Below are 22,882 nucleotides of genomic sequence, written 5' to 3'. Positions count from 1 at the left end.
AAAATATGGGTATCGTATCCGAGGTTCTCGAGAGTGCAGAGAGCGATTTTGTGATAATTTTTTAAATCCAAGATGGTCGCCGCTCAAAAGTATGATAACTACATTATGGGTATCATATCCAAGGTTCTCGAGAGTGCACAAAACGATTTTGTGATCATTTTTTAAATCCAAGATGGCCGCCACTCAAAATTATGATAACTACATTATGGTTATCGTATCCGAGGTTCTCGAGGGTGCAGAGAGCGATTTTGTGATCATTTTTCAAATCCAAGATGGCCGCCGCTCAAAAGTATGATAGCTACATTATGGGTATCGTATCCGAGGTTCTCGAGAGTGCACAGAACTATTTTGTGATCATTTTTTAAATCCAAGATGGCCGCCGCTCAAAATTATGATAAATACATTATGAGTATCGTATCAGAGGTTCTCGAGGGTGCAGAAATGTGATCATTTTTCAAATCCAAGATGGCCGCGGCTTAAAAAATATGATAAGTACATTATGGGTATCGTATCAGAGGTTCTCGAGGGTGCAGAAAATAATTTTGGGATCATTTTTCAAATCCAAGATTGCCGCCGCACAAAATTATATTTTCAGCAATATGGATATCGTGTCCGAGGTTCTTGAGGGTGCAGAAAACAATTTTGGGATCATTTTTAAATCCGAGATGGCCGCCGCTCAAAAGTATGATAACTAGATTATGGGTATCGTATCCTAGGTTCTAGAGAGTGCAAAGAACGATTTTGTGATCATTTTTCAAATCCAAGATGGTCGCCGCTCAAAAGTATGATAACTACATTATGGGTATCGTATCCGAGATTCTCGAGTGTGCACAGAACGATTTTCTGATCATTTTTTAAATCCAAGATGGCCGCCACTTAAAATTATGATAACTACATTATGGGTATCGTATCCGAGGTTCTCGAGGGTGCAGAGAACGATTTTGTGATCATTTTTCAAATCCAAGATGGCCGCCACTCAAAAGTATGATAACTTCATTATGGGTATCGTATCCGAGGTTCTCGAGGGAGCAGAAATGTGATCATTTTTCAAATCCAAGATGGCCGCGGCTTAAAAAATATGATAAGTACATTATGGGTATCCTATCAGAGGTTCTCGAGGGTGCAGAAAATAATTTTGGGATAATTTTTCAAATCCAAGATTGCCGCCGCACAAAATTATATTTTCAGCAATATGGATATCGTGTCCGAGGTTCTTGAGGGTGCAGAAAACAATTTTGAAATCATTTTTAAATCCGAGATGGCCGCCACTCAAAAGTATGATAACTAGATTATGGGTATCGTATCCTAGGTTCTAGAGAGTGCAAAGAACGATTTTGTGATCATTTTTGAAATCCAAGATGGCCGCCGCTCAAAATTATGATAACTCCATTATGGGTATCGTATCCGAGTTTCTCGTGGGTGCAGAGAACGATTTTGTGATCATTTTTTAAATCGAAGATGGCCGCCGCTCAAAAGTATGATAACTACATTATGGATATCGTGTCCGAGGTTCTCGAGGGTGCAGAGAACAATTCTGTGATCATTGTTGAAATCCAAGAGTGTTGCCGCAAACAATTATGTTTTCATCAATATAGATATTGTGTCCAAGGTTCTCGAGGATGCAGAAAATAATTTTGGGATCATTTTTAAATCCGAGATGGCCGCAATGCAAGATAATGATCATAAAAATATGGGTATCGTATCCGAGGTTCTCGAGAGTGCAGAGAGCGATTTTGTGATCATTTTTCAAATCCAAGATGGTCGCCGCTCAAAAGTATGATAACTACATTATGGGTATCATATCCGAGGTTCTCGAGAGTGCACAGAACGATTTTGTGATCATTTTTTTAATCCAAGATGGCCGCCACTCAAAATTATGATGACTACATTATGGGTATCGTATCCGAGGTTTTTGAGGGTGCAGAGAGCGATTTTGTGATCATTTTTCAAATCCAAGATGGCCGCCGCTCAAAAGTATGATAACTACATTATGGGTATCGTATTCGAGGCTCTCGAGTGTGCTGAGAACGATTTTGTGATCATTTTTCAAATCCAATAGGGCCGCCGTGCAAGATTATGATCACAAAAATATGGGTATCGTATCCGAGGTTCTCGAGAGTGGACAGAACGATTTTGTGATCATTTTTGAAATCCAAGATGGCCGCCGCTCAAAAGTATGTTAAACTACATTATGGGTATCGTATCAGAGGTTCTCGAGGGTGCAGAAAATAATTTTGGGATCATTTTTCAAATCCAAGATTGCCGCCGCACAAAATTATATTTTCAGCAATATGGATATCGTGTCCGAGGTTCTTGAGGGTGCAGAAAACAATTTCGGGATCATTTTTAAATCCGAGATGGCCGCCGCTCAAAAGTATGATAACTAGATTATGGGTATCGTATTCTAGGTTCTAGAGAGTGCAAAGAACGATTTTGTGATCATTTTTGAAATCCAAGATGGCCTCTGCTCAAAATTATGATAACTACATTATGGGTATCGTATTCGAGGTTCTCGTGGGTGCAGAGAACGATTTTGTGATCATTTCTTAAATTGAAGATAGCCGCCGCTCAAATGTATGATAACTACTTTATGGATATCGTGTCCGAGGTTCTCGAGGGTGCAGAGAACAATTCTGTGATCAATGTTGAAATCCAAGAGTGTTGCCGCAAACAATTATGTTTTCATCAATATAGATATCGTGTCCGAGGTTCTCGAGGGTGCAGAAAATAATTTTGGGATCATTTTTAAATCCGAGATGGCCGCAATGCAAGATAATGATCATAAAAATATGGGTATCGTATCCGAGGTTCTCGAGAGTGCAGAGAGCGATTTTGTGATCATTTTTCAAATCCAAGATGGTCGCCGCTCAAAAGTATGATAACTACATTATGGGTATCGTATTCGAGGTTCTCGTGGGTGCAGAGAACGATTTTGTGATCATTTCTTAAATTGAAGATAGCCGCCGCTCAAATGTATGATAACTACTTTATGGATATCGTGTCATAGGTTCTCGAGGGTGCAGAGAACAATTCTGTGATCAATGTTGAAATCCAAGAGTGTTGCCGCAAACAATTATGTTTTCATCAATGTAGATATCGTGTCCGAGGTTCTCGAGGGTGCAGAAAATAATTTTGGGATCATTTTTAAATCCGAGATGGCCGCAATGCAAGATAATGATCATAAAAATATGGGTATCGTATCCGAGGTTCTCGAGAGTGCAGAGAGCGATTTTGTGATCATTTTTCAAATCCAAGATGGTCGCCGCTCAAAAGTATGATAACTACATTATGGGTATCGTATCCGAGGTTCTCGAGGGTGCAGAGAACGATTTTGTGATCATTTTTCAAATCCAAGATGGCCGCCGCTCAAAAGTATGATAACTTCATTATGGGTATCGTATCCGAGGTTCTCGAGGGAGCAGAAATGTGATCATTTTTCAAATCCAAGATGGCCGCGGCTTAAAAAATATGATAAGTACATTATGGGTATCGTATCAGAGGTTCTCGAGGGTGCAGAAAATAATTTTGGGATCATTTTTCAAATCCAAGATTGCCGCCGCACAAAATTATATTTTCAGCAATATGGATATCGTGTCCGAGGTTCTTGAGGGTGCAGAAAACAATTTCGGGATCATTTTTAAATCCGAGATGGCCGCCGCTCAAAAGTATGATAACTAGATTATGGGTATCGTATTCTAGGTTCTAGAGAGTGCAAAGAACGATTTTGTGATCATTTTTGAAATCCAAGATGGCCGCCGCTCAAAATTATGATAACTACATTATGGGTATCGTATTCGAGGTTCTCGTGGGTGCAGAGAACGATTTTGTGATCATTTCTTAAATCGAAGATAGCCGCCGCTCAAATGTATGATAACTACATTATGGATACCGTGTCCGAGGTTCTCGAGGGTGCAGAGAACAATTCTGTGATCAATGTTGAAATCCAAGAGTGTTGCCGCAAACAATTATGTTTTCATCAATATAGATATCGTGTCCGAGGTTCTCGAGGGTGCAGAAAATAATTTTGGGATCATTTTTAAATCCGAGATGGCCGCAATGCAAGATAATGATCATAAAAATATGGGTATCGTATCCGAGGTTCTCGAGAGTGCAGAGAGCGATTTTGTGATCATTTTTTAAATCCAAGATGGCCGCCACTCAAAATTATGATAACTACATTATGGGTATCGTATCCGAGGTTCTCGAGGGTGCAGAGAACGATTTTGTGATCATTTTTCAAATCCAAGATGGCCGCCGCTCAAAAGTATGATAACTTCATTATGGGTATCGTATCCGAGGTTCTCGAGGGAGCAGAAATGTGATCATTTTTCAAATCCAAGATGGACGCGGCTTAAAAAATATGATAAGTACATTATGGGTATCCTATCAGAGGTTCTCGAGGGTGCAGAAAATAATTTTGGGATAATTTTTCAAATCCAAGATAGCCGCCGCACAAAATTATATTTTCAGCAATATGGATATCGTGTCCGAGGTTCTTGAGGGTGCAGCAAACAATTTTGGGATCATTTTTAAATCCGAGATGGCCGCCGCTCAAAAGTATGATAACTAGATTATCGGTATCGTATCCTAGGTTCTAGAGAGTGCAAAGAACGATTTTGTGATCATTTTTGAAATCCAAGATGGCCGCCGCTCAAAATTATGATAACTACATTATGGGTATCGTATCCGAGGTTCTCGTGGGTGCAGAGAACGATTTTGTGATCATTTCTTAAATTGAAGATAGCCGCCGCTCAAATGTATGATAACTACATTATGGATATCGTGTCCGAGGTTCTCGAGGGTGCAGAGAACAATTCTGTGATCATTGTTGAAATCCAAGAGTGTTGCCGAAAACAATTATGTTTTCATCAATATAGATATCGTGTCCGAGGTTCTCGAGGGTGCAGAAAATAATTTTGGGATCATTTTTAAATCCGAGATGGCCGCAATGCAAGATAATGATCATAAAAATATGGGTATCGTATCCGAGGTTCTCGAGAGCGCAGAGAGCGATTTTATGATCATTTTTCAAATCCAAGATGGTCGCCGCTCAAAAGTATGATAACTTCATTATGGGTATCATATCCGAGGTTCTCGAGAGTGCACAGATCGATTTTCTGATCATTTTTTAAATCCAAGATGGCCGCCACTCTTAATTATGATAACTACATTATGGGTATCGTATCCGAGGTTCTCGAGGGTGCAGAGAACGATTTTGTGATCATTTTTCAAATCCAAGATGGCCGCCGCTCAAAAGTATGATAACTTCATTATGGGAATCGTATCCGAGGTTCTCGAGGGAGCAGAAATGTGATCATTTTTCAAATCCAAGATGGCCGCGGCTTAAAAAATATGATAAGTACATTATGGGTATCCTATCAGAGGTTCTCGAGGGTGCAGAAAATAATTTTGGGATAATTTTTCAAATCCAAGATTGCCGCCGCACAAAATTATATTTTCAGCATTATGGATATCGTGTCCGAGGTTCTTGAGGGTGCAGAGAACGATTTTGGGATCATTTTTAAATCCGAGATGGCCGCCACTCAAAAGTATGATAACTAGATTATGGGTATCGTATCCTAGGTTCTAGAGAGTGCAAAGAACGATTTTGTGATCATTTTTGAAATCCAAGATGGCCGCCGCTCAAAAGTATGATAACTTCATTATGGGTATCGTATCCGAGGTTTTCGAGGGAGCAGAAATGTGATCATTTTTCAAATCCAAGATGGCCGCGGCTTAAAAAATATGATAAGAACATTATGGGTATCGTATCAGAGGTTCTCGAGGGTGCAGAAAATAATTTTGGGATCATTTTCTAAATCCAAGATTGCCGCCGCACAAAATTATGTTTTCAGCAATATGGATATCGTGTCCGAGGTTCTCGAGGGTGCAGAAAACACTTTTGGGATCATTTTTAAATCCGAGATGGCCACCGCTCAAAAGTATGATAACTATATTATGGGTATCGTATCCTAGGTTCTAGAGAGTGCAAAGAACGATTTTGTGATCATTTTTGAAATCCAAGATGGCCGCCGCTCAAAATTATGATAACTACATTATGGGTATCGTATCCAAGGTTCTCGAGGGTGCAGAGAACGATTTTGTGATCATTTTTCAAATCGAAGATGGCCGCCGCTCAAAAGTATGATAACTACATTATGGATAACGTGTCCGAGGTTCTCGAAGGTGCAGAGAACAATTCTGTGATCATTTTTGAAATCCAAGAGGGTTGCCGCAAACAATTATGTTTTCATCAATATTGATATCGTACACGAGTTTCTCGAGGGTGCAGAGAACGATTTGGTGATAATTTTTCAAATCCAAGATGGCCCCCGCACAAAATTATGATTTTAGCAATATTGATATCGTGTCCGAGGTTCTCGAGGATGCAGAGCACAATTCTGTGATCATTTTTGAAATCCAAGAAGGCTGCCGCAAACAGTTATGTTTTCAGCAATAAGGATATCGTGTCCGAGGTTTTTGAGGGTGCAGAAAATAATTTTGGGATCATTTTTAAATCCGAGATGGCCGCAATGCAAGATTATGATCATAAAAATATGGGTATCGTATCCGAGGTTCTCGAGAGTGCACAGAACGATTTTGTGATCATTTTTGAAATCCAAGATGGCCGCCGCTCAAAAGTATGATTACTACATTATGGATAACGTGTCCGAGGTTCTCGAAGGTGCAGAGAACAATTCTGTGATCATTTTTGAAATCCAAGAGGGTTGCCGCAAACAATTATGTTTTCATCAATATTGATATCGTAGACGAGTTTCTCGAGGGTGCAGAGAACGATTTTGTGATCATTTTTCAAATCCAAGATGGCCGCCACTCAAAAGTATGATAACTTCATTATGGGTATCGTATCCGAGGTTCTCGAGGGAGCAGAAATGTGATAATTTTTCAAATCCAAGATTGCCGCCGCACAAAATTATATTTTCAGCAATATGGATATCGTGTCCGAGGTTCTTGAGGGTGCAGAAAACAATTTTGAAATCATTTTTAACCTTTCCGCATCGGCCGTGCCCGCGGGCACTGGTAATTCAAAAAACAATGAGAGCGGCTGTGCCGCGGGGCACTTTTTTACCTCATCCAGTTTTCACCCTTATTAGGTGTACAAGATGGTTTATTTGCCTACGCAGTTATGAACGAGTGAATTCCCAAACACATTTCGATCCGTTACGATTCAAGGCCACCAATATTCGACGTCATAGCTTTACGGACAAAGCACTTATGTGTCCACTTGTTCCCGGCCGGCGCAGCGAGCGGTCGTTATCAAGACTTTACACGAAGATCGTTCTTTGTGGAGATTTAAGCTTTATTTTATAATTAACATATACTATTCATTACAAAAACATAAAAGGAAATAAATAAAACAAGTAATTAACAATAATAACAATATTTATTTTAAAATATACCTATTTTTACACTTTTTTTCGAATGAAAAGTCTGTGTGAAAAAAAAAAGAAAGACAATATGAATAATTTATACATGGTCTTATAGCATGTTTCAATAGCTTTCAGTGACAGTCACTCATATCACCCTAGTTATAAGCATTTTATAACTACACGTAAAATAATACACACGGGGAAAATGCCGCGAAATTGCCGGAAGCTTGCCGATCAATAGTGTACAGCGAGATCCGGAGCGCGCCGATCCGGAAAGGTTAAATCCGAGATGGCCGCCACTCAAAAGTATGATAACTAGATTATGGGTATCGTATCCTAGGTTCTAGAGAGTGCAAAGAACGATTTTGTGATCATTTTTGAAATCCAAGATGGCCGCCGCTCAAAATTATGATAACTCCATTATGGGTATCGTATCCGAGTTTCTCGTGGGTGCAGAGAACGATTTTGTGATCATTTTTTAAATCGAAGATGGCCGCCGCTCAAAAGTATGATAACTACATTATGGATATCGTGTCCGAGGTTCTCGAGGGTGCAGAGAACAATTCTGTGATCATTGTTGAAATCCAAGAGTGTTGCCGCAAACAATTATGTTTTCATCAATATAGATATCGTGTCCGAGGTTCTCGAGGGTGCAGAAAATAATTTTGGGATCATTTTTAAATCCGAGATGGCCGCAATGCAAGATAATGATCATAAAAATATGGGTATCGTATCCGAGGTTCTCGAGAGTGCAGAGAGCGATTTTGTGATCATTTTTCAAATCCAAGATGGTCGCCGCTCAAAAGTATGATAACTACATTATGGGTATCATATCCGAGGTTCTCGAGAGTGCACAGAACGATTTTGTGATCATTTTTTTAATCCAAGATGGCCGCCACTCAAAATTATGATGAGTACATTATGGGTATCGTATCCGAGGTTTTTGAGGGTGCAGAGAGCGATTTTGTAATCATTTTTCAAATCCAAGATGGCAGCCACTCAAAAGTATGATAACTACATTATGGGTATCGTATTCGAGGCTCTCGAGTGTGCTGAGAACGATTTTGTGATCATTTTTCAAATCCAATAGGGCCGCCGTGCAAGATTATGATCACAAAAATATGGGTATCGTATCCGAGGTTCTCGAGAGTGCACAGAACGATTTTGTGATCATTTTTGAAATCCAAGATGGCCGCCGCTCAAAAGTATGTTAAACTACATTATGGGTATCGTATCCTTAGTTCTCGTGGGTGCAGAGAACGATTTTGTGATCATTTTTTAAATCCAAGATGGCCGCTGCTCAAAAGTATGATAACTACATTATGGGTATCGTATCCGAGGTTCTCGAGGGAGCAGAAATGTGATCATTTTTCAAATCCAAGATGGCCGTGGCTTAAAAAATATGATAAGTACATTATGGGTATCGTATCAGAGGTTCTCGAGGGTGCAGAAAATAATTTTGGGATCATTTTTCAAATCCAAGATTGCCGCCGCACAAAATTATATTTTCAGCAACATGGATATCGTGTCCGAGGTTCTTGAGGGTGCAGAAAACAATTTCGGGATCATTTTTAAATCCGAGATGGCCGCCGCTCAAAAGTGTGATAACTAGATTATGGGTATCGTATTCTAGGTTCTAGAGAGTGCAAAGAACGATTTTGTGATCATTTTTTAAATCCAAGATGGCCGCCGCTCAAAATTATGATAACTACTTTATGGATATCGTGTCCGAGGTTCTCGAGGGTGCAGAGAACAATTCTGTGATCAATGTTGAAATCCAAGAGTGTTGCCGCAAACAATTATGTTTTCATCAATATAGATATCGTGTCCGAGGTTCTCGAGGGTGCAGAAAATAATTTTGGGATCATTTTTAAATCCGAGATGGCCGCAATGCAAGATAATGATCATAAAAATATGGGTATCGTATCCTAGGTTCTCGAGAGTGCAGAGAGCGATTTTGTGATCATTTTTCAAATCCAAGATGGTCGCCGCTCAAAAGTATGATAACTACATTATGGGTATCGTATCCGAGGTTCTCGAGGGTGCAGAGAACGATTTTGTGATCATTTTTCAAATCCAAGATGGCCGCCGCTCAAAAGTATGATAACTACATTATGGGTATCGTATCCGAGGTTCTCGAGGGAGCAGAAATGTGATCATTTTTCAAATCCAAGATGGCCGCGGCTTAAAAAATATGATAAGTACATTATGGGTATCGTATCAGAGGTTCTCGAGGGTGCAGAAAATAATTTTGGGATCATTTTTCAAATCCAAGATTGCCGCCGCACAAAATTATATTTTCAGCAATATGGATATCGTGTCCGAGGTTCTTGAGGGTGCAGAAAACAATTTCGGGATCATTTTTAAATCCGAGATGGCCGCCGCTCAAAAGTATGATAACTAGATTATGGGTATCGTATTCTAGGTTCTAGAGAGTGCAAAGAACGATTTTGTGATCATTTTTGAAATCCAAGATGGCCGCCGCTCAAAATTATGATAACTACATTATGGGTATCGTATTCGAGGTTCTCGTGGGTGCAGAGAACGATTTTGTGATCATTTCTTAAATCGAAGATAGCCGCCGCTCAAATGTATGATAACTACATTATGGATACCGTGTCCGAGGTTCTCGAGGGTGCAGAGAACAATTCTGTGATCAATGTTGAAATCCAAGAGTGTTGCCGCAAACAATTATGTTTTCATCAATATAGATATCGTGTCCGAGGTTCTCGAGGGTGCAGAAAATAATTTTGGGATCATTTTTAAATCCGAGATGGCCGCAATGCAAGATAATGATCATAAAAATATGGGTATCGTATCCGAGGTTCTCGAGAGTGCAGAGAGCGATTTTGTGATCATTTTTTAAATCCAAGATGGCCGCCGCTCAAAATTATGATAACTACATTATGGGTATCGTATCCGAGGTTCTCGAGGGTGCAGAGAACGATTTTGTGATCATTTTTCAAATCCAAGATGGCCGCCGCTCAAAAGTATGATAACTTCATTATGGGTATCGTATCCGAGGTTCTCGAGGGAGCAGAAATGTGATCATTTTTCAAATCCAAGATGGCCGCGGCTTAAAAAATATGATAAGTACATTATGGGTATCCTATCAGAGGTTCTCGAGGGTGCAGAAAATAATTTTGGGATAATTTTTCAAATCCAAGATAGCCGCCGCACAAAATTATATTTTCAGCAATATGGATATCGTGTCCGAGGTTCTTGAGGGTGCAGAAAACAATTTTGGGATCATTTTTAAATCCGAGATGGCCGCCGCTCAAAAGTATGATAACTAGATTATGGGTATCGTTTCCTAGGTTCTAGAGAGTGCAAAGAACGATTTTGTGATCATTTTTGAAATCCAAGATGGCCGCCGCTCAAAATTATGATAACTACATTATGGGTATCGTATCCGAGGTTCTCGTGGGTGCAGAGAACGATTTTGTGATCATTTCTTAAATCGAAGATAGCCGCCGCTCAAATGTATGATAACTACATTATGAATATCGTGTCCGAGGTTCTCGAGGGTGCAGAGAACAATTCTGTGATCATTTTTGAAATCCAAGAGGGTTGCCGCAAACAATTATGTTTTCATCAATATTGATATCGTACACGAGTTTCTCGAGGATGCAGAGAACGATTTGGTGATAATTTTTCAAATCCAAGATGGCCCCCGCACAAAATTATGATTTTAGCAATATTGATATCGTGTCCGAGGTTCTCGAGGATGCAGAGCACAATTCTGTGATCATTTTTGAAATCCAAGAAGGCTGCCGCAAACAGTTATGTTTTCAGCAATAAGGATATCGTGTCCGAGGTTTTTGAGGGTGCAGAAAATAATTTTGGGATCATTTTTAAATCCGAGATGGCCGCAATGCAAGATTATGATCATAAAAATATGGGTATCGTATCCGAGGTTCTCGAGAGTGCACAGAACGATTTTGTGATCATTTTTGAAATCCAAGATGGCCGCCGCTCAAAAGTATGATTACTACATTATGGATAACGTGTCCGAGGTTCTCGAAGGTGCAGAGAACAATTCTGTGATCATTTTTGAAATCCAAGAGGGTTGCCGCAAACAATTATGTTTTCATCAATATTGATATCGTAGACGAGTTTCTCGAGGGTGCAGAGAACGATTTTGTGATCATTTTTCAAATCCAAGATGGCCGCCACTCAAAAGTATGATAACTTCATTATGGGTATCGTATCCGAGGTTCTCGAGGGAGCAGAAATGTGATAATTTTTCAAATCCAAGATTGCCGCCGCACAAAATTATATTTTCAGCAATATGGATATCGTGTCCGAGGTTCTTGAGGGTGCAGAAAACAATTTTGAAATCATTTTTAAATCCGAGATGGCCGCCACTCAAAAGTATGATAACTAGATTATGGGTATCGTATCCTAGGTTCTAGAGAGTGCAAAGAACGATTTTGTGATCATTTTTGAAATCCAAGATGGCCGCCGCTCAAAATTATGATAACTCCATTATGGGTATCGTATCCGAGTTTCTCGTGGGTGCAGAGAACGATTTTGTGATCATTTTTTAAATCGAAGATGGCCGCCGCTCAAAAGTATGATAACTACATTATGGATATCGTGTCCGAGGTTCTCGAGGGTGCAGAGAACAATTCTGTGATCATTGTTGAAATCCAAGAGTGTTGCCGCAAACAATTATGTTTTCATCAATATAGATATCGTGTCCGAGGTTCTCGAGGGTGCAGAAAATAATTTTGGGATCATTTTTAAATCCGAGATGGCCGCAATGCAAGATAATGATCATAAAAATATGGGTATCGTATCCGAGGTTCTCGAGAGTGCAGAGAGCGATTTTGTGATCATTTTTCAAATCCAAGATGGTCGCCGCTCAAAAGTATGATAAATACATTATGGGTATCATATCCGAGGTTCTCAAGAGTGCACAGAACGATTTTGTGATCATTTTTTTAATCCAAGATGGCCGCCACTCAAAATTATGATGACTAAATTATGGGTATCGTATCCGAGGTTTTTGAGGGTGCAGAGAGCGATTTTGTGATCATTTTTCAAATCCAAGATGGCCACCGCTCAAAAGTATGATAACTACATTATGGGTATCGTATTCGAGGCTCTCGAGTGTGCTGAGAACGATTTTGTGATCATTTTTCAAATCCAATAGGGCCGCCGTGCAAGATTATGATCACAAAAATATGGGTATCGTATCCGAGGTTCTCGAGAGTGCACAGAACGATTTTGTGATCATTTTTGAAATCCAAGATGGCCGCCGCTCAAAAGTATGTTAAACTACATTATGGGTATCGTATCCTTAGTTCTCGTGGGTGCAGAGAACGATTTTGTGATCATTTTTTAAATCCAAGATGGCCGCCGCTCAAAAGTATGATAACTTCATTATGGGTATCGTATCCGAGGTTTTCGAGGTAGCAGAAATGTGATCATTTTTCAAATCCAAGATGGCCGCGGCTTAAAAAATATGATAAGAACATTATGGGTATCGTATCAGAGGTTCTCGAGGGTGCAGAAAATAATTTTGGGATCATTTTCCAAATCCAAGATTGCCGCCGCACAAAATTATGTTTTCAGCAATATGGATATCGTGTCCGAGGTTCTCGAGGGTGCAGAAAACACTTTTGGGATCATTTTTAAATCCGAGATGGCCGCCGCTCAAAAGTATGATAACTAGATTATGGGTATCGTATCCTAGGTTCTAGAGAGTGCAAAGAACGATTTTGTGATCATTTTTGAAATCCAAGATGGCCGCCGCTCAAAATTATTATAACTACATTATGGGTATCGTATTCGAGGTTCTCGTGGATGCAGAGAACGATTTTGTGATCATTTCTTAAATTGAAGATAGCCGCCGCTCAAATGTATGATAACTACTTAATGGATATCGTGTCCGAGGTTCTCGAGGGTGCAGAGAACAATTCTGTGATCAATGTTGAAATCCAAGAGTGTTGCCGCAAACAATTATGTTTTCATCAATATAGATATCGTGTCCGAGGTTCTCGAGGGTGCAGAAAATAATTTTGGGATCATTTTTAAATCCGAGATGGCCGCAATGCAAGATAATGATCATAAAAATATGGGTATCGTATCCGAGGTTCTCGAGAGTGCAGAGAGCGATTTTGTGATCATTTTTCAAATCCAAGATGGTCGCCGCTCAAAAGTATGATAACTACATTATGGGTATCGTATCCGAGGTTCTCGAGGGTGCAGAGAACGATTTAGTGATCATTTTTCAAATCCAAGATGGCCGCCGCTCAAAAGTATGATAACTTCATTATGGGTATCGTATCCGAGGTTCTCGAGGGAGCAGAAATGTGATCATTTTTCAAATCCAAGATGGCCGCGGCTTAAAAAATATGATAAGTACATTATGGGTATCGTATCAGAGGTTCTCGAGGGTGCAGAAAATAATTTTGGGATCATTTTTCAAATCCAAGATTGCCGCCGCACAAAATTATATTTTCAGCAATATGGATATCGTGTCCGAGGTTCTTGAGGGTGCAGAAAACAATTTCGGGATCATTTTTAAATCCGAGATGGCCGCCGCTCAAAAGTATGATAACTAGATTATGGGTATCGTATTCTAGGTTCTAGAGAGTGCAAAGAACGATTTTGTGATCATTTTTGAAATCCAAGATGGCCGCCGCTCAAAATTATGATAACTACATTATGGGTATCGTATTCGAGGTTCTCGTGGGTGCAGAGAACGATTTTGTGATCATTTCTTAAATCGAAGATAGCCGCCGCTCAAATGTATGATAACTACATTATGGATACCGTGTCCGAGGTTCTCGAGGGTGCAGAGAACAATTCTGTGATCAATGTTGAAATCCAAGAGTGTTGCCGCAAACAATTATGTTTTCATCAATATAGATATCGTGTCCGAGGTTCTCGAGGGTGCAGAAAATAATTTTGGGATCATTTTTAAATCCGAGATGGCCGCAATGCAAGATAATGATCATAAAAATATGGGTATCGTATCCGAGGTTCTCGAGAGTGCAGAGAGCGATTTTGTGATCATTTTTTAAATCCAAGATGGCCGCCACTCAAAATTATGATAACTACATTATGGGTATCGTATCCGAGGTTCTCGAGGGTGCAGAGAACGATTTTGTGATCATTTTTCAAATCCAAGATGGCCGCCGCTCAAAAGTATGATAACTTCATTATGGGTATCGTATCCGAGGTTTTCGAGGTAGCAGAAATGTGATCATTTTTCAAATCCAAGATGGCCGCGGCTTAAAAAATATGATAAGAACATTATGGGTATCGTATCAGAGGTTCTCGTGGGTGCAGAGAACGATTTTGTGATCATTTCTTAAATCGAAGATAGCCGCCGCTCAAATGTATGATAACTACATTATGGATACCGTGTCCGAGGTTCTCGAGGGTGCAGAGAACAATTCTGTGATCAATGTTGAAATCCAAGAGTGTTGCCGCAAACAATTATGTTTTCATCAATATAGATATCGTGTCCGAGGTTCTCGAGGGTGCAGAAAATAATTTTGGGATCATTTTTAAATCCGAGATGGCCGCAATGCAAGATAATGATCATAAAAATATGGGTATCGTATCCGAGGTTCTCGAGAGTGCAGAGAGCGATTTTGTGATCATTTTTTAAATCCAAGATGGCCGCCACTCAAAATTATGATAACTACATTATGGGTATCGTATCCGAGGTTCTCGAGGGTGCAGAGAACGATTTTGTGATCATTTTTCAAATCCAAGATGGCCGCCGCTCAAAAGTATGATAACTTCATTATGGGTATCGTGTTCGAGGTTCTCGTGGGTGCAGAGAACGATTTTGTGATCATATGGGTATCGTATCCGAGGTTCTCGAGAGTGCACAGAACGATTTTGTGATCATTTTTGAAATCCAAGATGGCCGCCGCTCAAAAGTATGTTAAACTACATTATGGGTATCGTATCCTTAGTTCTCGTGGGTGCAGAGAACGATTTTGTGATCATTTTTTAAATCCAAGATGGCCGCTGCTCAAAAGTATGATAACTACATTATGGGTATCGTATCCGAGGTTCTCGAGGGAGCAGCAATGTGATCATTTTTCAAATCCAAGATGGCCGTGGCTTAAAAAATATGATAAGTACATTATGGGTATCGTATCAGAGGTTCTCGAGGGTGCGGAAAATAATTTTGGGATCATTTTTCAAATCCAAGATTGCCGCCGCACAAAATTATATTTTCAGCAACATGGATATCGTGTCCGAGGTTCTTGAGGGTGCAGAAAACAATTTCGGGATCATTTTTAAATCCGAGATGGCCGCCGCTCAAAAGTATGATAACTAGATTATGGGTATCGTATTCTAGGTTCTAGAGAGTGCAAAGAACGATTTTGTGATCATTTTTTAAATCCAAGATGGCCGCCGCTCAAAATTATGATAACTACTTTATGGATATCGTGTCCGAGGTTCTCGAGGGTGCAGAGAACAATTCTGTGATCAATGTTGAAATCCAAGAGTGTTGCCGCAAACAATTATGTTTTCATCAATATAGATATCGTGTCCGAGGTTCTCGAGGGTGCAGAAAATAATTTTGGGATCATTTTTAAATCCGAGATGGCCGCAATGCAAGATAATGATCATAAAAATATGGGTATCGTATCCGAGGTTCTCGAGAGTGCAGAGAGCGATTTTGTGATCATTTTTCAAATCCAAGATGGTCGCCGCTCAAAAGTATGATAACTACATTATGGGTATCGTATCCGAGGTTCTCGAGGGTGCAGAGAACGATTTTGTGATCATTTTTCAAATCCAAGATGGCCGCCGCTCAAAAGTATGATAACTTCATTATGGGTATCGTATCCGAGGTTCTCGAGGGAGCAGAAATGTGATCATTTTTCAAATCCAAGATGGCCGCGGCTTAAAAAATATGATAAGTACATTATGGGTATCGTATCAGAGGTTCTCGAGGGTGCAGAAAATAATTTTGGGATCATTTTTCAAATCCAAGATTGCCGCCGCACAAAATTATATTTTCAGCAATATGGATATCGTGTCCGAGGTTCTTGAGGGTGCAGAAAACAATTTCGGGATCATTTTTAAATCCGAGATGGCCGCCGCTCAAAAGTATGATAACTAGATTATGGGTATCGTATTCTAGGTTCTAGAGAGTGCAAAGAACGATTTTGTGATCATTTTTGAAATCCAAGATGGCCGCCGCTCAAAATTATGATAACTATATTATGGGTATCGTATTCGAGGTTCTCGTGGGTGCAGAGAACGATTTTGTGATCATTTCTTAAATCGAAGATAGCCGCCGCTCAAATGTATGATAACTACATTATGGATACCGTGTCCGAGGTTCTCGAGGGTGCAGAGAACAATTCTGTGATCAATGTTGAAATCCAAGAGTGTTGCCGCAAACAATTATGTTTTCATCAATATAGATATCGTGTCCGAGGTTCTCGAGGGTGCAGAAAATAATTTTGGGATCATTTTTAAATCCGAGATGGCCGCAATGCAAGATAATGATCATAAAAATATGGGTATCGTATCCGAGGTTCTCGAGAGTGCAGAGAGCGATTTTGTGATCATTTTTTAAATCCAAGATGGCCGCCACTCAAAATTATGATAACTACATTATGGGTATCGTATCCGAGGTTCTCGAGGGTGCAGAGAACGATTTTGTGATCATTTTTCAAATCCAAGATGGCCGCCGCTCAAAAGTATGATAACTTCATTATGGGTATCGTATCCGAGGTTCTCGAGGGAGCAGAAATGTGATCATTTTTCAAATCCAAGATGGCCGCGGCTTAAAAAATATGATAAGTACATTATGGGTATCCTATCAGAGGTTCTCGAGGGTGCAGAAAATAATTTTGGGATAATTTTTCAAATCCAAGATAGCCGCCGCACAAAATTATATTTTCAGCAATATGGATATCGTGTCCGAGGTTCTTGAGGGTGCAGAAAACAATTTTGGGATCATTTTTAAATCCGAGATGGCCGCCGCTCAAAAGTATGATAACTAGATTATGGGTATCGTATCCTAGGTTCTAGAGAGTGCAAAGAACGATTTTGTGATCATTTTTGAAATCCAAGATGGCCGCCGCTCAAAATTATGATAACTACATTATGGGTATCGTATCCGAGGTTCTCGTGGGTGCAGAGAACGATTTTGTGATCATTTCTTAAATCGAAGATAGCCGCCGCTCAAATGTATGATAACTACATTATGGATATCGTGTCCGAGGTTCTCGAGGGTGCAGAGAACAATTCTGTGATCATTTTTGAAATCCAAGAGGGTTGCCGCAAACAATTATGTTTTCATCAATATTGATATCGTACACGAGTTTCTCGAGGGTGCAGAGAACGATTTGGTGATAATTTTTCAAATCCAAGATGGCCCCCGCACAAAATTATGATTTTAGCAATATTGATATCGTGTCCGAGGTTCTCGAGGATGCAGAGCACAATTCTGTGATCATTTTTGAAATCCAAGAAGGCTGCCGCAAACAGTTATGTTTTCAGCAATAAGGATATCGTGTCCGAGGTTTTTGAGGGTGCAGAAAATAATTTTGGGATCATTTTTAAATCCGAGATGGCCGCAATGCAAGATTATGATCATAAAAATATGGGTATCGTATCCGAGGTTCTCGAGAGTGCACAGAACGATTTTGTGATCATTTTTGAAATCCAAGATATCCGCCGCTCAAAAGTATGATTACTACATTATGGATAACGTGTCCGAGGTTCTCGAAGGTGCAGAGAACAATTCTGTGATCATTTTTGAAATCCAAGAGGGTTGCCGCAAACAATTATGTTTTCATCAATATTGATATCGTAGACGAGTTTCTCGAGGGTGCAGAGAACGATTTTGTGATCATTTTTCAAATCCAAGATGGCCGCCACTCAAAAGTATGATAACTTCATTATGGGTATCGTATCCGAGGTTCTCGAGGGAGCAGAAATGTGATAATTTTTCAAATCCAAGATTGCCGCCGCACAAAATTATATTTTCAGCAATATGGATATCGTGTCCGAGGTTCTTGAGGGTGCAGAAAACAATTTTGAAATCATTTTTAAATCCGAGATGGCCGCCACTCAAAAGTATGATAACTAGATTATGGGTATCGTATCCTAGGTTCTAGAGAGTGCAAAGAACGATTTTGTGATCATTTTTGAAATCCAAGATGGCCGCCGCTCAAAATTATGATAACTCCATTATGGGTATCGTATCCGAGTTTCTCGTGGGTGCAGAGAACGATTTTGTGATCATTTTTTAAATCGAAGATGGCCGCCGCTCAAAAGTATGATAACTACATTATGGATATCGTGTCCGAGGTTCTCGAGGGTGCAGAGAACAATTCTGTGATCATTGTTGAAATCCAAGAGTGTTGCCGCAAACAATTATGTTTTCATCCATATAGATATCGTGTCCGAGGTTCTCGAGGGTGCAGAAAATAATTTTGGGATCATTTTTAAATCCGAGATGGCCGCAATGCAAGATAATGATCATAAAAATATGGGTATCGTATCCGAGGTTCTCGAGAGTGCAGAGAGCGATTTTGTGATCATTTTTCAAATCCAAGATGGTCGCCGCTCAAAAGTATGATAAATACATTATGGGTATCATATCCGAGGTTCTCAAGAGTGCACAGAACGATTTTGTGATCATTTTTTTAATCCAAGATGGCCGCCACTCAAAATTATGATGACTACATTATGGGTATCGTATCCGAGGTTTTTGAGGGTGCAGAGAGCGATTTTGTGATCATTTTTCAAATCCAAGATGGCCGCCGCTCAAAAGTATGATAACTACATTATGGGTATCGTATTCGAGGCTCTCGAGTGTGCTGAGAACGATTTTGAGATCATTTTTCAAATCCAATAGGGCCGCCGTGCAAGATTATGATCACAAAAATATGGGTATCGTATCCGAGGTTCTCGAGAGTGCACAGAACGATTTTGTGATCATTTTTGAAATCCAAGATGGCCGCCGCTCAAAAGTATGTTAAACTACATTATGGGTATCGTATCCTTAGTTCTCGTGGGTGCAGAGAACGATTTTGTGATCATTTTTTAAATCCAAGATGGCCGCCGCTCAAAAGTATGATAACTTCATTATGGGTATCGTATCCGAGGTTTTCGAGGTAGCAGAAATGTGATCATTTTTCAAATCCAAGATGGCCGCGGCTTAAAAAATATGATAAGAACATTATGGGTATCGTATCAGAGGTTCTCGAGGGTGCAGAAAATAATTTTGGGATCATTTTCCAAATCCAAGATTGCCGCCGCACAAAATTATGTTTTCAGCAATATGGATATCGTGTCCGAGGTTCTCGAGGGTGCAGAAAACACTTTTGGGATCATTTTTAAATCCGAGATGGCCGCCGCTCAAAAGTATGATAACTAGATTATGGGTATCGTATCCTAGGTTCTAGAGAGTGCAAAGAACGATTTTGTGATCATTTTTGAAATCCAAGATGGCCGCCGCTCAAAATTATGATAACTACATTATGGGTATCGTATTCGAGGTTCTCGTGGGTGCAGAGAACGATTTTGTGATCATTTCTTAAATTGAAGATAGCCGCCGCTCAAATGTATGATAACTACTTTATGGATATCGTGTCCGAGGTTCTCGAGGGTGCAGAGAACAATTCTGTGATCAATGTTGAAATCCAAGAGTGTTGCCGCAAACAATTATGTTTTCATCAATATAGATATCGTGTCCGAGGTTCTCGAGGGTGCAGAAAATAATTTTGGGATCATTTTTAAATCCGAGATGGCCGCAATGCAAGATAATGATCATAAAAATATGGGTATCGTATCCGAGGTTCTCGAGAGTGCAGAGAGCGATTTTGTGATCATTTTTCAAATCCAAGATGGTCGCCGCTCAAAAGTATGATAACTACATTATGGGTATCGTATCCGAGGTTCTCGAGGGTGCAGAGAACGATTTAGTGATCATTTTTCAAATCCAAGATGGCCGCCGCTCAAAAGTATGATAACTTCATTATGGGTATCGTATCCGAGGTTCTCGAGGGAGCAGAAATGTGATCATTTTTCAAATCCAAGATGGCCGCGGCTTAAAAAATATGATAAGTAAATTATGGGTATCGTATCAGAGGTTCTCGAGGGTGCAGAAAATAATTTTGGGATCATTTTTCAAATCCAAGATTGCCGCCGCACAATATTATATTTTCAGCAATATGGATATCGTGTCCGAGGTTCTTGAGGGTGCAGAAAACAATTTCGGGATCATTTTTAAATCCGAGATGGCCGCCGCTCAAAAGTATGATAACTAGATTATGGGTATCGTATTCTAGGTTCTAGAGAGTGCAAAGAACGATTTTGTGATCATTTTTGAAATCCAAGATGGCCGCCGCTCAAAATTATGATAACTACATTATGGGTATCGTATTCGAGGTTCTCGTGGGTGCAGAGAACGATTTTGTGATCATTTCTTAAATCGAAGATAGCCGCCGCTCAAATGTATGATAACTACATTATGGATACCGTGTCCGAGGTTCTCGAGGGTGCAGAGAACAATTCTGTGATCAATGTTGAAATCCAAGAGTGTTGCCGCAAACAATTATGTTTTCATCAATATAGATATCGTGTCCGAGGTTCTCGAGGGTGCAGAAAATAATTTTGGGATCATTTTTAAATCCGAGATGGCCGCAATGCAAGATAATGATCATAAAAATATGGGTATCGTATCCGAGGTTCTCGAGAGTGCAGAGAGCGATTTTGTGATCATTTTTTAAATCCAAGATGGCCGCCACTCAAAATTATGATAACTACATTATGGGTATCGTATCCAAGGTTCTCGAGGGTGCAGAGAACGATTTTGTGATCATTTTTCAAATCCAAGATGGCCGCCGCTCAAAAGTATGATAACTTCATTATGGGTATCGTATCCGAGGTTCTCGAGGGAGCAGAAATGTGATCATTTTTCAAATCCAAGATGGCCGCGGCTTAAAAAATATGATAAGTACATTATGGGTATCCTATCAGAGGTTCTCGAGGGTGCAGAAAATAATTTTGGGATAATTTTTCAAATCCAAGATAGCCGCCGCACAAAATTATATTTTCAGCAATATGGATATCGTGTCCGAGGTTCTTGAGGGTGCAGAAAACAATTTTGGGATCATTTTTAAATCCGAGATGGCCGCCGCTCAAAAGTATGATAACTAGATTATGGGTATCGTATCCTAGGTTCTAGAGAGTGCAAAGAACGATTTTGTGATCATTTTTGAAATCCAAGATGGCCGCCGCTCAAAATTATGATAACTACATTATGGGTATCGTATCCGAGGTTCTCGTGGGTGCAGAGAACGATTTTGTGATCATTTCTTAAATCGAAGATAGCCGCCGCTCAAATGTATGATAACTACATTATGGATATCGTGTCCGAGGTTCTCGAGGGTGCAGAGAACAATTCTGTGATCATTGTTGAAATCCAAGAGTGTTGCCGAAAACAATTATGTTTTCATCAATATAGATATCGTGTCCGAGGTTCTCGAGGGTGCAGAAAATAATTTTGGGATCATTTTTAAATCCGAGATGGCCGCAATGCAAGATAATGATCATAAAAATATGAGTATCGTATCCGAGGTTCTCGAGAGTGCAGAGAGCGATTTTGTGATCATTTTTGAAATCCAAGAGGGTTGCCGCAAACAATTATGTTTTCATCAATATTGATATCGTACACGAGTTTCTCGAGGGTGCAGAGAACGATTTGGTGATAATTTTTCAAATCCAAGATGGCCCCCGCACAAAATTATGATTTTAGCAATATTGATATCGTGTCCGAGGTTCTCGTGGGTGCAGAGAACGATTTTGTGATCATTTCTTAAATCGAAGATAGCCGCCGCTCAAATGTATGATAACTACATTATGGATATCGTGTCCGAGGTTCTCGAGGGTGCAGAGCACAATTCTGTGATCATTTTTGAAATCCAAGAAGGCTGCCGCAAACAGTTATGTTTTCAGCAATATGGATATCGTGTCCGAGGTTTTTGAGGGTGCAGAAAATAATTTTGGGATCATTTTTAAATCCGAGATGGCCGCAATGCAAGATTATGATCATAAAAATATGGGTATCGTATCCGAGGTTCTCGAGAGTGCACAGAACGATTTTGTGATCATTTTTGAAATCCAAGATGGCCGCCGCTCAAAAGTATGATTACTACATTATGGATAACGTGTCCGAGGTTCTCGAAGGTGCAGAGAACAATTCTGTGATCATTTTTGAAATCCAAGAGGGTTGCCGCAAACAATTATGTTTTCATCAATATTGATATCGTAGACGAGTTTCTCGAGGGTGCAGAGAACGATTTTGTGATCATTTTATAAATCGAAGATGGCCGCCGCTCAAATGTATGATAACTACATTATGGATATCGTGTCCGAGGTTCTCGAGGGTGCAGAGAACAATTCTTTGATCATTGTTGAAATCCAAGAGTGTTGCCGCAAACAATTATGTTTTCATCAATATAGATATCGTGTCCGAGGTTCTCGAG

Source organism: Leptidea sinapis, chromosome 33 (assembly GCF_905404315.1).
Source record: "Leptidea sinapis chromosome 33, ilLepSina1.1, whole genome shotgun sequence".
NCBI classification, from domain to species: domain Eukaryota; kingdom Metazoa; phylum Arthropoda; class Insecta; order Lepidoptera; family Pieridae; genus Leptidea; species Leptidea sinapis.
This window is presented reverse-complemented; position numbering follows the sequence as displayed.